Source organism: Sapajus apella, unplaced genomic scaffold (assembly GCF_009761245.1).
Source record: "Sapajus apella isolate SASKATOON/1434 unplaced genomic scaffold, GSC_monkey_1.0 scaffold23, whole genome shotgun sequence".
In the NCBI taxonomy this organism is placed as follows: domain Eukaryota; kingdom Metazoa; phylum Chordata; class Mammalia; order Primates; family Cebidae; genus Sapajus; species Sapajus apella.
Window position 1 is genome coordinate 20,307,324 of NW_022436963.1, and position 13,371 is coordinate 20,320,694.

Here is a 13,371-nt window from a genome sequence, read left to right on the forward strand (position 1 = left end):
AAAATTAGAAGGAAATACTCTAAAATGATACAACTCCAGCTGGAGGAATTACCAGTGATTTTTATTTTTTGATCAAACCATTTTTGTATTTCCATAGAACAAATAAATGCCACTTGCATTTTAAAGCACAGAAAATAACTGCAAATAATCTTTAAGCTGATTTCAGGATAACTGCTTTAATTTTCCTACTAACTTGGGCTATGAGCCACATACTAAAACAGGTGAAAAATAAATGCTAGTTTGATCAGATTTGCATAACAAAATACTGTATCCTTTAACTCTCTGGCATCTTTTAAAACAACCCTGATATGATTTGGCTGTGTCCCCACCCAAATCTCATCTTGAATTGTAATCTCCACGTGTCTAAGGAGGGGTCTAGTGGAAGGTGATTGAATCATGGGGCAACCTACCCCTTATAGTTCTTGTGATAGTGACTGAGTTCTCCAGAGATCTGGTTTGAAAGTGAGTGACACTTCCCCCCACACCCATCTTGCCACCTTCTCTGCCACTGTAAGATGTGCTTGTGACCCCTTCACCTTCTGCCCTGGGTTTCCTGAGGCCTCTCAGTTATGCTTCCCGTACAGCCTGAGAAACTGTGAGTCAATTAAACTTCTTTTCTTCATAAATTACCTAGTCTCAGGTAGCTCTTTATATTATAGCAATGTGAGAACTAATACAAACGCATTCATATTTTTCTATGACATTAGTAAAAACTGCAGGCAAACATCAAGTCTTTTTGAATACCTCAAAAATAAAGCATTTCCCAATGACTTTGACAAGAGTCCACCTTACCAAAGACAAAGATACAAAAATGTTTTTAAACTAGCAAATCTATGATTTCCTGAATGTTGTCCCCAACACATTTTACCACACAAATTGATTTCTTCAATCAAGCTGGGGAATTAATGGGAATTTACACTTAATTAAAAGCCAGTGTGGTTACACCACAGTGTGAATGTACTTAAAGTCACCCACTGAATTTTACTCTTAAAAATTACTTGGTAATTTTATGTGTGTGTACATATGTGTGTGTATATATACATATACATATATATACACATACATATATATATACACACACACACACACACACACACACACACACCTTTTTTTTTTTTTGAGATGGAGTCTTGCTCTGTCTTCCAGGCTGGAGTGCAGTGACGTGATCTTGGCTCACTGCAACCTCCACCTCCTGGGTTCGAGAGATACTCCTCCTTCAGCCTCCCGAGTGGCTGGGATTACAGATGCACACCACCACACCCAGCTAATTTTTGTATTTTTAGTAGAGACAGGGTTTCTTCATGTTGGCCAGGCTAGTCACGAACTCCTAACCTCAGGTGTTCCACCTGCCTCGGCCTCCCAAAGTGCTGGGATTATGGGCGTGAGCCACTGCACCTGGCCTGTTTTATGTATATTTTAAACCATATTTCCTTAAAAGCAAGAGTAATGAAATATATTTAGGTAAAATATCTTATTTTGAATGATCCTCTCAACTTCAGGAATTTAAAAGTGTATTCATAGTATTGCTCATGGGACAATGCTGAAAACTACCTAAATGCCTAACAATAGGATACGATTTTATTTCTGCAAATAAAATTTTATTTCTAATGTTGCACAAAACCTAGTTTAGCAATTTACATAGAGCTATGGAATGGTGTCTATAATTTATTAAGTGAAAAATGCTTGCTGTTGAGTGGCATATTTTGTTACAAAATTTTAAAAACATAAAAACATAATCCATGTATGTTGTATATAAGCACAGAAAAAAATCTGACAGTATATCAATATGGAACAGTGATTTTTTTTTCTTAAATATTCCCAAGTCATTTGACTATTGTGCTAATGTTGATAGGATTTTATGATCAGAGAAACCTTCGACTATATTTTGAGTGTGTTTGTATAGAGGTAATATCATCATGGAGACCATTTTATGTTATTAAAATGTAGGACATTCTACTGGCATTAGCATGGTAGGAGGGCTAGAAGGCTCCTTTGTTTTCTTCTTTTTAAAGGAAAACTTAATAATAGAGAGAAAAAAATTTTTAAGAAGACAACCATAAGTAGGCGGGTCAAGGAGTTGAATTATGTGGGGAAATAACTCTGTAATTAATAAAAATCAGAATTTTGAATGTTGTTTCACTTTAGAATAAACCAACTTATAGACTTAGATGAACTTTAGTCATTTTTAATATGTTAAGTATAATTTTAATCTAATAATTATAGATAATAGGTAAATATGAAAAAAATTTAAGATATTAGAATTAAACAATATAGTTCATTGAAATAAACCATGCAATGAATGAAAAATGAGTGAGATTTTGAATTGGAACACAGAACTGTGATGTCCAGAATGCAGAGGGGAACCAAAAGGATGAAAGATTGATTGAGGTACAGAGAAAGATTCTAGGGCTCCCACATGTTTAAAGAAAGAATTCCAGAATAAGAGAGCAGAGGCAATGTTGAAGAAGCAATATGTAAAGAGAAATTATTGCTAATTTTCTAGAACTGAAGTCCTTAGAGTGAAAGTATTTGCCAAATACTGAGCAAAATAAAAATGAAAACATTTTAAACCAACTGCAGTTTAAAAAAATTTGCCATACTTATACAACTTGCAGTAAAACTAGAGAATTTCAAAGACACTACCAGAGAGAAAAGATATTATCTACAGAATAACAAAAATCTGAGTGACAACAGGTTTTGAGGGATATAGGGGGATGGCTTATCCCCAATAATAGACGAAAAAAGGCAGTAGAGTAATATAAACACAGGCCTGGGCAAGAGAAGCTCCAAGTTCAGGACAGTGGCCTCCCTGGGCAGAGAAAGAGGATAGTCAAAAGAAGAGGGAATGGGCCGGGCGCGGTGCCTCAAGCCTGTAATCCCAGCACTTTGAGAGGCCGAGGCGGGTGGATCACGAGGTCAAGAGATCGAGACCATCCTGGTCAACATGGTGAAACCCCGTCTCTACTAAAAATACAAAAAATTAGCTGGGCATGGTGGCGCGTGCCTGTAATCCCAGCTACTCAGGAGGCTGAGGCAGGAGAATTGCCTGAACCCAGGAGGCGGAGGTTGCGGTGAGCCGAGATCGCGCCATTGCACTCCAGCCTGGGTAACAAGAGTGAAACTCCGTCTCAAAAAAAAAAAAAAGGGAATCAAGGGTCCAACTATAACTGCAATATTTGATTTATTTAAAATAATTATTTGAGGCTGGGCATGGTGGCTTATGCATGTAATCCCAACACTTTGGGAGGCAAAGGCAAGCGGATCACTTGAGGTCAGGAGTTTGAGACCAGCCTGGACAACATGACAAAACCCAGTCTCTATTAAAAATACAAAAATTAGCCAAGCATGGTGGTAGGTGCCTGTAATCCTAGCTATTCAGGAGGCCGAGGAAGGAGAATCACTTGAACCTGGGAGATGGAGGTTGCAGTGAGCTGAGATCGCACCACTGCACTCCAGCCTGGGAGACAGAGTAAGACTCCATCTCAAAAAACAAACAAACAAACAACCGTTGAGCACTGTTGGAATATAAAATAGTGCAGCTACTATGGAAAACAGCATGGCAATTCTCAAAAAATTAAATTATCACATGGTCTAACAACTCCACTGCTGGGTTTACATCCGAAAGCATTGAAAGCGGGGTCTCACACATGCACACTTACATTCACAGCAACATTATTCACACTAGCCAAGAGGTGGAAGCCAGCCAAATGTCAGTCTACAAATAAAAGAAAAAATGTGCTACATACATGTAATGGAATATTATTCAGACTAAAAAGAAAGTAAATTCTGTCACATGCTACAACATGGATGCAGCTTGAGGACATTAAGTGAAATAAGTCAATCACAAAAAGACAACTACTATATGATTTCACTTATATGAGGGACCCAGAGTAGTCAAATTCCTAGAGACAGGAAGCAGAATGGAGGTTACCAAAGCTCCGGCAAGGAGGGAATCAGGAGTTGTTTAATGGGGACAGAGTTTCAGTTTCGCCAGATGAGAAAATTCTAAATGTACTTAACACTACTAAAATATGCACTTAAAAATGATTAAGATGAGGCCGGGCGCGGTGGCTCAAGCCTGTAATCCCAGCACTTTGGGAGGCCGAGGCGGGTGGATCACGAGGTCAAGAGATCGAGACCATCCTGGTCAACATGGTGAAACCCCGTCTCTACTAAAAAGTACAAAAAATTAGCTGGGCGTGGTGGTGCGTGCCTGTAATCCCAGCTACTCAGGAGGCTGAGGCAGGAGAATTGCCTAAACCCAGGAGGCGGAGGTTGTGGTGAGCCGAGATCGCGCCATTGCACTCCAGCCTGGGTAACATGAGTGAAACTCCGTCTCAAAAAAAAAAAAAAAAAAGGTTAAGATGGCAAATTTCATGTTATGTGGGATTTTTTACTGTAATTTTTAAAATATAAAAAGATGTTAAGTATTAAAAAATATATGAAACAAATAATCAGATTGACAAAGCTGCATGATATGACTACTAGTAGTTATTATATATCTTTCTAGTCATTTTTTTCTGAATTATTTTACAAAAAAGTCATTTAAAAAAAATTGATGGCATTAAGTCCATCAACAGAAGAATGCATAAACAATGTTATACGGATACAAAAGAAGACTACTCAGCAATAAGAACAGATTTTTGCTATAAATATAAAAACAAGTTGAGTCAGAAAAGCTAGACACAGAAGTATACATGCAGTAAGATTCCATTTCTGTGAAAATCAAGGGCAGACAAAGTGAGGCTGGGCACAATGGTTCATGCCTAAAATCCCAGCACTTTTTGAGGTTGAGGCAGGAGAATGGCTTGAGTACAGGAGTTCAAGACCAGCCTAGGCAACATAGAGAGACCTCATCTCTACAAAAAACAGAAAAATTGGCCTGGTACAGTGGTATGTGCCTTGCAGTCCCAGCTATATGGAGGCTGAGGCAGGAGGATTGCTCACACCCAGGAGGCTGGAGCTGCAGTGAGCCATGATCATGCAAAAAAAAGAGCAGGCAAAGTGAAGCCATGACATTAGAAATTAAGAGTAGTTGCTTATGGGGAGTGTGGATTGACTGGGAAATTGGCACCAGGGAACATTCTGGGGTGGTAGCTACATCTTATTGAGGTGTTAGTTACATAAGTGAATACATTTCTCAAAAATCTGTTTTTACACTTAAGATGTGGGCATTTTGTTCAGTGCAAATTTTGCCTCAATGTATAAATTTTAAAACAAAAGGTGAAGCTCCAAAAATGTAGATAGGCTATTTACAAGAGGAAAAAAAACCGCAACACTGGTGATACCAAACACTTGAGGACACAGGGCAAAGGGCACTTCAGTTGATTGAAATGCAAGAAGAAATTTAGATGGCACGATTCTGTTACTCAAGAAGCATTCAAGACATCGGAGAAAAGTCCAGAGCTTCCAGAAACTTTAGAAGAGTAATCTGAAACCATATGCAGTGTTTCAAGAATTTTATCAAATCTCACTAAGGCACAAACAAGCCTCCTCTTTGGTCCCTTTCCAAAGAAATGGCTAAAGAATATGGTCACTGGAAACAAGTTAGATCTTTCTCTCTTTAAAATAACTTGGCTTTAAGTATATATCATACATGTTCATCATAGAAACATAGAAAATATAGATAAGCAGAAATTAATAAATTGAAATCACAAGGTAATAGGTAAACATTCTTAATATGTTGCCTGTTTTTCTTCCATGCGTTTTTTATTTAAATACTGTAAGTTTTTCTTTTTAAGATTGTCTCTAATCTTGTTCGGCAAATCTCACTTTGCAGAAACCCGTGGCTGTCTTTGTTGGGGAAGATCCAACAACCAAATTGCATAACTACTCATATTTTCTCCTTAGACCTATGGTATAATCTTTTTCTTCTCACAAGAAAACATCTGCAAGTATTTTTTTTTTCCCCTTTTTTGAGGCAAGGTCTCACTGACACCCAGGCTGGAGTGCAATGGCACAATCATAGCCCACTGCATCCTTGACCTCCTGGAATGAAGTAACCCTCCTACATCAGCATCCTGAGTAGCTGGAACTACAGGCAAGCACAAACACGCCTGGCTATTTTCATTTTTTATAAATATGAGGTCTTGCTATGTTGCCCAGGCTGGTCTCAAGCTCTTGGGCCCAAGTGATCCTCCTGCCTTGGCTTCCCAAAAGACTAGGATTACAGATGTGATCCACCACATTTAGCTGGTATGATCTTAAAATACTTTTTACATTTTCTCTTTTCCTAAAGATGAGTCAATTGTCATCTAAGAGAAATTAAATTTGACTTAGAATGTTTTCTGTAACTTTAAAGGAGAAGTAATTCTTCGTGAATGTTTTTTCCTGTGACTATAAAATTACTGATACCTATCCTTGTATATGCAACATGACTACAAACTGCTATAGAACTTGATATTAAAAAATGAATACAACTTTTGGAGGCCGAGGCAGGCAGATCACGAGGTCAAGAGATCGAGACCATTCCGGCCAACATGGTGAAACCCCGTCTCTACTAAAAATACAAAAATTAGCTGGGCGTCGTGGTGGGTGCCTGTAGTCCCAGCTACTCAGGAGGCTGAGGCAGGAGAATTGCTTGAACCTGGGAGGCAGAGGTTGCAGTGAGCCGAGATCGCGCCACTGCACTCCAGTCTGGCACCTGAGCGAGACTCTGTCTCAAAAAATAATAAATAATAATAAATAATAAATAAATAAATAAAATGAATACACCAGAGTTTACAAACCCAAATGTGCCTATTCCCTTCTATAGCCTTTAGATGTGCAATTATCCAAATGTTCCTGCCAAGTCATCCAACCATCTACACAATGCCTCTCTGAGAGCTGCCTTCAGACTATGGAGGATCCTGTTAAATATTCTCAATCAGGCTGTTCTTCATTAGAATACGAGCTATATAAGATCAGAAGCTGTGTCTGCCTCATTTACTTTGTTATTCCCAGTGCCTAGAAAAGATGAAAAAGGGCTCAAAACTGATGTGTTGAGTGAATGAATGAATTAATGGTAATGAATTTTCATTTACTAAGGTTGTTATTGAAATAATTTGAAGTGTCTCAAGATGATTATTCTTCCCTCTCCCTTCTCTGTCTCTTCCCTCTTTCTATTGTGATTGGGGGTTCACGAATAAGGTTTAGGGTGATATGTAGTAGGTTTGGGAAGGTAGGCAATGGCAATGTCTAATGTAAAGCCTTGTGGAACATGATAAAGGGGTTTATATTCTATTCTAAATGCAACGGAAAGCTACTGCAAGACAATTTCATGGGAATGAAATGAATTTTTAAGTTAGTTATTAATTTATTTTTTGAGACAGGGTCTTACACTCTGTCACTCAGGCTGTAGTTGTGCTGGTGTAAACATGGCTCATTACAGCCTTGACCTCCCATGCTCAAGTGATCCTCCTGCCTCAGCCTCCTGTGTAGCTGGGAACACAGGTGTGTACCACCATGCCTGGCTGATTCAGGTTTTTAAAAGAATCCCTGTGACTGCAAGAAGAGAATGGATTTTGTGAGGATAGAAGTAGAAGGAGGGAGACATTTAGGAAGTTACTGTGGAAATCCAGACAACAGAAGGTGGCAACATGGACTAGAGAGGTCACAACAGCAAAGGTGAGAAGTGGATTGTTTCTGGACATATTTTGGTGGTAGAACACACAGGGCTCCAGAAATCTAGTTAGCAGGAAGTAATTGGAGGGTGACTTCTACATGCCTTACAGAGATGAAGGTTGCTAGGGAAAGGGTGCTAAGTACAAATATATAAACTGCTTGCTTTTGTAAGTGGTTGAGGTTATTCTGCCCAGTCTGCTGCCACTGGGCTGTGTGGTCCTCCTGTCTAGTCACTACCACTGGACTCTCTCCCCAGTATGTAACCCCCTCAATAAAACCCCATGTCTCTTTTGCTGGCATTGGGCCTCTTCTTCAGTCTCTTGAACCTAATCCCACCCCCAATGGAGTACACAGGGGATCAACACAACACAGGAGAAGAAGGAAGGGCTACTGGATTGACAAAAATACAACATGTCTCCTACATGCATGCTAAGTTTATAATCACCGTATCAACTCTTTGTAGAAAAATATCCCAGCATATCACATTATTGAACACATTAATTCTAGCTTATAAAACATTAAAGCATACAAGCAAAGTAACAATATAAAAAGTAAAATATCAACTCCAGAGCTTCTGCACAGCAAAAGAAACAATCAGTAGACTGAATCAGCAACCAACAGAATGGGAAAAAAATTTTGCAATCTACCCATCTGACAAAGGGCTAATATCCAGAATCTACAAACAACTAAAACAGATTTACAAGAAAAAACAAACAAGCCCATTAAAAAGTGGGCAAAGGATCTGAACAGACAAAAAGAAGACATACATGAGGCCAAAAAACATATGAAAAAAATGCCCATCATCACTGGCCATTAGAGAAATGCAAATCAAAACTACACTGAGATACCATCTCACGCCAGTTAGAATGGCGATCATTAAAAAATCTGGAGACAACAGATGCTGGAGAGGATGTGGAGAAATAGGAACACTTTTACACTGTTGGTGGGAGTGTAAACTAGTTCAACCATTGTGGAAGACAGTGTGGCGATTCCTTAAGGACCTAGAAATACAAATTCCATTTGATCCAGCAATTCCATTACTGGGTATATATCCAAAGGATTATAAATCATTCTATTATAAGGACACATGCACACAAATGTTCACTGTGGCATTGTTTACAATAGCAAAGACTTGGAACCCACCAAAATGCCCATCGATGAGATACTGGACAGGGAAAATGTGGCACATATACACCATGGAATACTATGCAGCCATAAAAAACGACGAGTTCATGCTCTTTGTAGGGACATGGATGAATCTGGAAGCCATCATTCTCAGCAAACTGACACAAGAACAGAAAATCAAACACCGCATGTTCTCATTCATAGGCGGGTGTTGAACAATGAGAACACATGGACACAGGGAGGGGAGCATCACACACTGAGGTCTGTAGTGGGGAACTAGGGGAGGGACAGTGGATGGTGGGGGGTTTGGGAGGGAATAACATGGGGAGAGATGCCAGATATAGGTGATGGGGAAGAAGGCAACAAACCACATTGCCATGTATGTACCTATGCAACAATCCTGCATGTTCTTCACATGTACCCCAAAACCTAAAACGCAATAAAATATATTTTAAAAAATAACTATCATTAGAGTCAACCAGCAACCAATAGAATGGGAAAAAAATTTTGCAACCTACCCATCTGACAAAGGGCTAATATTCAGGATCTACAAAGAACTTAAACAAATTTACAAGAAAATAACAATCCCATCAAAAGGTGGGCAAAGGGTATGAACAAACACTTTCCCAAAGAGGACATTTATGCAGCCAACAAACATATGAAAGAAAAGCTCATCATCACTCGTCATTACAGAAATGCAGATCAAAACCATATTGAGATACCACCTCATACCAGTTAGAATGGTGATCATTCAAAAATCTGGAGACAAGAGATGCTGGAGAGGATGTGGGGAATCAGGAATGCTTTTACACTGTTGGTGCGAGTGTAAATTAGTTTAACCATTGTGAAAGATGATGTGGTGATTCCTCAAGGATCTAGAAATACCATTTGACCCAACAATGCCATTACTGGGTATATACCCTAAGGATTATAAATCATTCTATTATAAAGGCACATGCACATTTATGTTTATTGTGGCACTGTTCACAATAGCAAAGACTTGGAACCAACCCAAATGCCTATCAATAATAGACTGGATAAAGAAAATGTGTCACATATACACCATGGAATACTATGAAGCCATAAAAAAGATAAGTTCATGATCTTTGCAGGGACATGAATGAAGCTGGAAACCATCATTCTCAGCAAACTGACACAAGAACAGAAAACCAAATACTGCATGTTCTCATTCATAAGTGGGAGTTCAACAATGAGAACACATGGACACAGGGAGGGGAACATCACACACCAGGGCCTGATGGGGGGAGGGGGGCTAGGGTAGGAATAGCAGAGGAGTGGGGGGCTAGGGTCAGATAGCATTAGGAGAAATACCTCATGTAGATGATGGGGTAATAGATGCAGCCAACCACCATGGCACGTGTATACCTATGTAACAAACCTGTATGTTCTGTACATGTACCCTAGAACTTAAAGTATAATACAAAAAAATTTTTTTAATTGCAGTAAGATATGTATTACATTAAATTTGCCATTTTAACAATTTTTAAGTATATAATTCTGGGCATTAATTATACTCACAGTGTAATCCAACCATCACCAACATCTTTTTTCAAAACTTTTTCATCACCCCAGAGCAGTAACTCCCTATTCTCCCTCTTCTCTGAGTCCCAAGTAACCTGCAACCTACTTTCTGTCTCCATTAATTTTTTTTTTTTTTTTTTTTCCTTTGGAGACAGGGTTTTGTGCTGTTGTCCAGCTTGGCGTGCAGCGGCACAAGTATAGCTCACTGCAGCCTCGACCTCCTGGACTCAAGTGATCCTCCCACCTCAGCCTCTCAAGTAGCTGAGGCTACAGGAATGTGCCATCATGCCCAGCTAATTTTTAAAATTTTTTTGCAAAGATGAGATCTCTGCATGTTGCCCAGACTTGTCTCGAAATCCTGCACTGAAGCAATCCTTTCTTCTCAGCCTCCCAAACTGCTACTATTAAAGTGTTTGCCACCATGCCTGGGTGAATATGCCTATTTTAGATGTTTCATGTAAGTGAATCCTATAGCATTTGTTCTTCTGTATTTGCCTTATTTCATTCTGCAAAACATTTTCAAGGTTCACCTATGCTGTAGCATTTTTAAGTAGAGAAGTGATTTAGAACCAGCAACATTCCGGAAAGACAGTATTAGAAGGTGCATATGGGTGAGGTGTTGAGTATCTCATTCCAGTCGCTTCGGCACCTTGCTGGCTTGTTTAGTATTGTGGAGAGCCTTTATTACTTTCAGGGGTTGGAAACCTAAACATATTACAAGTGTGTCACCAAATTTTGATCAGTATCTATAACTTACTTATGCTACGACTGAGGGCACACATGGTTTATAGTGAAACCTGTTGGATGTTGATATCTGATATAATGGCATGGCAAAACATGGAATACAATTGCTGGGAGAAAGGAGAGGAGTCATAAACATCAACTTGGAAAACAAGGCAAGAGGGGGTAATTGTGGCTGCTTTTAGAGGTGAGCATCATTGTGCTGCAGCAGTGGCCATGTGGTAATTATTTCTGATTTGTCACAAATGCACTAAAATACTGTTTAGTAGCTGCCAAAAATGCTAGAATTGGAGAGCATGCCACATATACATAAAGTTTAAGAGCAAATATATCGGCTGGGTGCGGTGGCTCATGCCTGTAATCCCAGCACTTTGGGAGGCCAAGGTGGGCAGATTACGAGGTCAAGAGATCAAGACAGCCTGGCCAACATGGTGAAACCCTGTTTCCATTAAACATACAAAAATTAGCTGGGCGTGGTGGCACGTGCCTGTAGTCCCAGCTACTCAGGAGCGAGGCTGAGGCAGGAGAATCACTTGAACCCAGGAAGCACTGGGGGACAGAGCGAGACTCCACCAAAAAAAAAAAAAAAAAAAAGAACAAAGAACAAATATACCTAGACTCATAACATGCTCACATTTAATTTGTAAAAAGTCAGCTCGACATGCTAAAGAGAGCCAGAGAAAGAGAGACAGAAAATAACCAAGTTGTGCAAGTGATCCTGGTTGCCATTTCACTCAATGAGCTTGTGTCCCAGAGTTGGTGTGACCTAGAAATACACATGGATTTTCATGATTTCCACTGTGTGATGTTGCACAAGAGCATGAGTCTAGGGTTTAAAAATACATACTTTTCATACAACATGGTCATGAACGAGAATATGCTACTTCATCTAGGCTCAAATAAAGAAGAATCAATGTATTCCAAAGTCGTTGTATTGGATTTACCAAAAGAGGGCATATCACTTTTTAATGTGGAACATCTCTAATAAATTTTGTGGCCCAATTTTGACCAGACACAATTTTCACCTTAGGGACTGCCTTTAGAACCTAACTTCTCCTCTGATTCTAGATTCATCTTCACCGTAGAAGACAATGGAAAAGCAACAGCATCCTTCAAGTTTTCTTGTATATCATCTGCAGTGCTATTGAAATTTAGGAGTTGCAAATAGGGGAAACCAACTAGAGCTAGCTGAAGCTTAAAGAAAATATATTTGTTGGGGGTATTTTATAAAAATCTGTATTTATATATACAGGTGTAAAGATGCAAAGGAAGCAATGGATAGACTTTCCTTTAAGTGAGCCTCAAGCTGTAATTGCATATGAATCACCTGTTGACCTTGTTAAACAATCACATCATTATTCAATAGATCTGGGATTAAGTATCATATAACAAGCCCCCAGGTGTTAACAAGCCATGGCAGGTCCGTGACACCACTGACCCTGATAGCAATTTGAGTAGTAAGATTCAAATGCTGCTATTTTGTTACCACCTAGTCTCTGAAACTTTCACTTCCCAATTTCAGATTTCCAAGAAGGGACCTGATGCCCTAGCCTGGGTCAGGCATCTGCCACTCCTGGGTCCACCCATGACATCCAGGGATGTCAGGCTATGAAAGAGCAAAATCACCACCACCACTAGCATGTAATGAATGTGAACCACTGGCTTGTCCCTGTGCTATGCATCTCATACATATTATCTTCTTTAATCTGCAAGTCAACCCTTTAAAGTAAGGGGAGAAAACTGCGGTTTAGAGAAGCCCAGTGGTTAATGAGTGTAAGAGCTGGGCTTTGGCAACACAGCCTGATTCTAGAGCTCCTGTGCCCTACCAACTTCAAGATTTGGCCAGGAGAGTAGGGTCCCTTGGGTCTGTGGGAGGCTAAAAGGAAGAGGAATCATTGTCACCTGGGCAGTTGGCCCCTAGATTTACTATATAGTCACTTCATTAGTATTTGTGAACAAATAAAGGTAGGGACAGGTTAGATTACTGAAATTTTATGGTTTCCCCAATAAATAATATCCCTCTTTCCCAAGTTCAGAAAAAGGACACAGACGTCACATAGGAGTCTGAAGTAGACATGGCACGAAGAGCAGACAAAAGCAAGGTCTGTGGGACAGTTTAGAAGCTGGCTCCTTGCTAGCATGCCCTGTGCCTTGCCTACACTCCAGAGCTGGTGAGTCAGGATCTCCACGTTCCCAGGGTCCCCAGGCGAAGCGTTAGGGTTCACCATTACCTGGAATTTCACAAGGAGCTCTAGACGATGGCAGGGCTCTCAGCATTCTTGCTGGTAGAAACCACCAAGCTCAGTTGACTGTAGGGCTGGGGAGCTGACCAAAACGCGCCCTCTCTGCAGCCAGACAGAT

General features: G+C 39.8%; 1 protein-coding gene across 1 annotated transcript in view; it reads right to left on the minus strand.

Annotated features, from left to right (window-relative positions):
* The window catches only part of LMOD3 (leiomodin 3), a 35,561-nt gene extending 22,190 nt beyond the window's left edge, over positions 1–13,371 (minus strand). The window contains exon 1 of the mRNA XM_032290446.1: positions 13,242–13,371. The gene's annotated coding sequence lies outside the window, so the exon portion shown is untranslated. The remainder of the gene's footprint in view (positions 1–13,241) is intronic.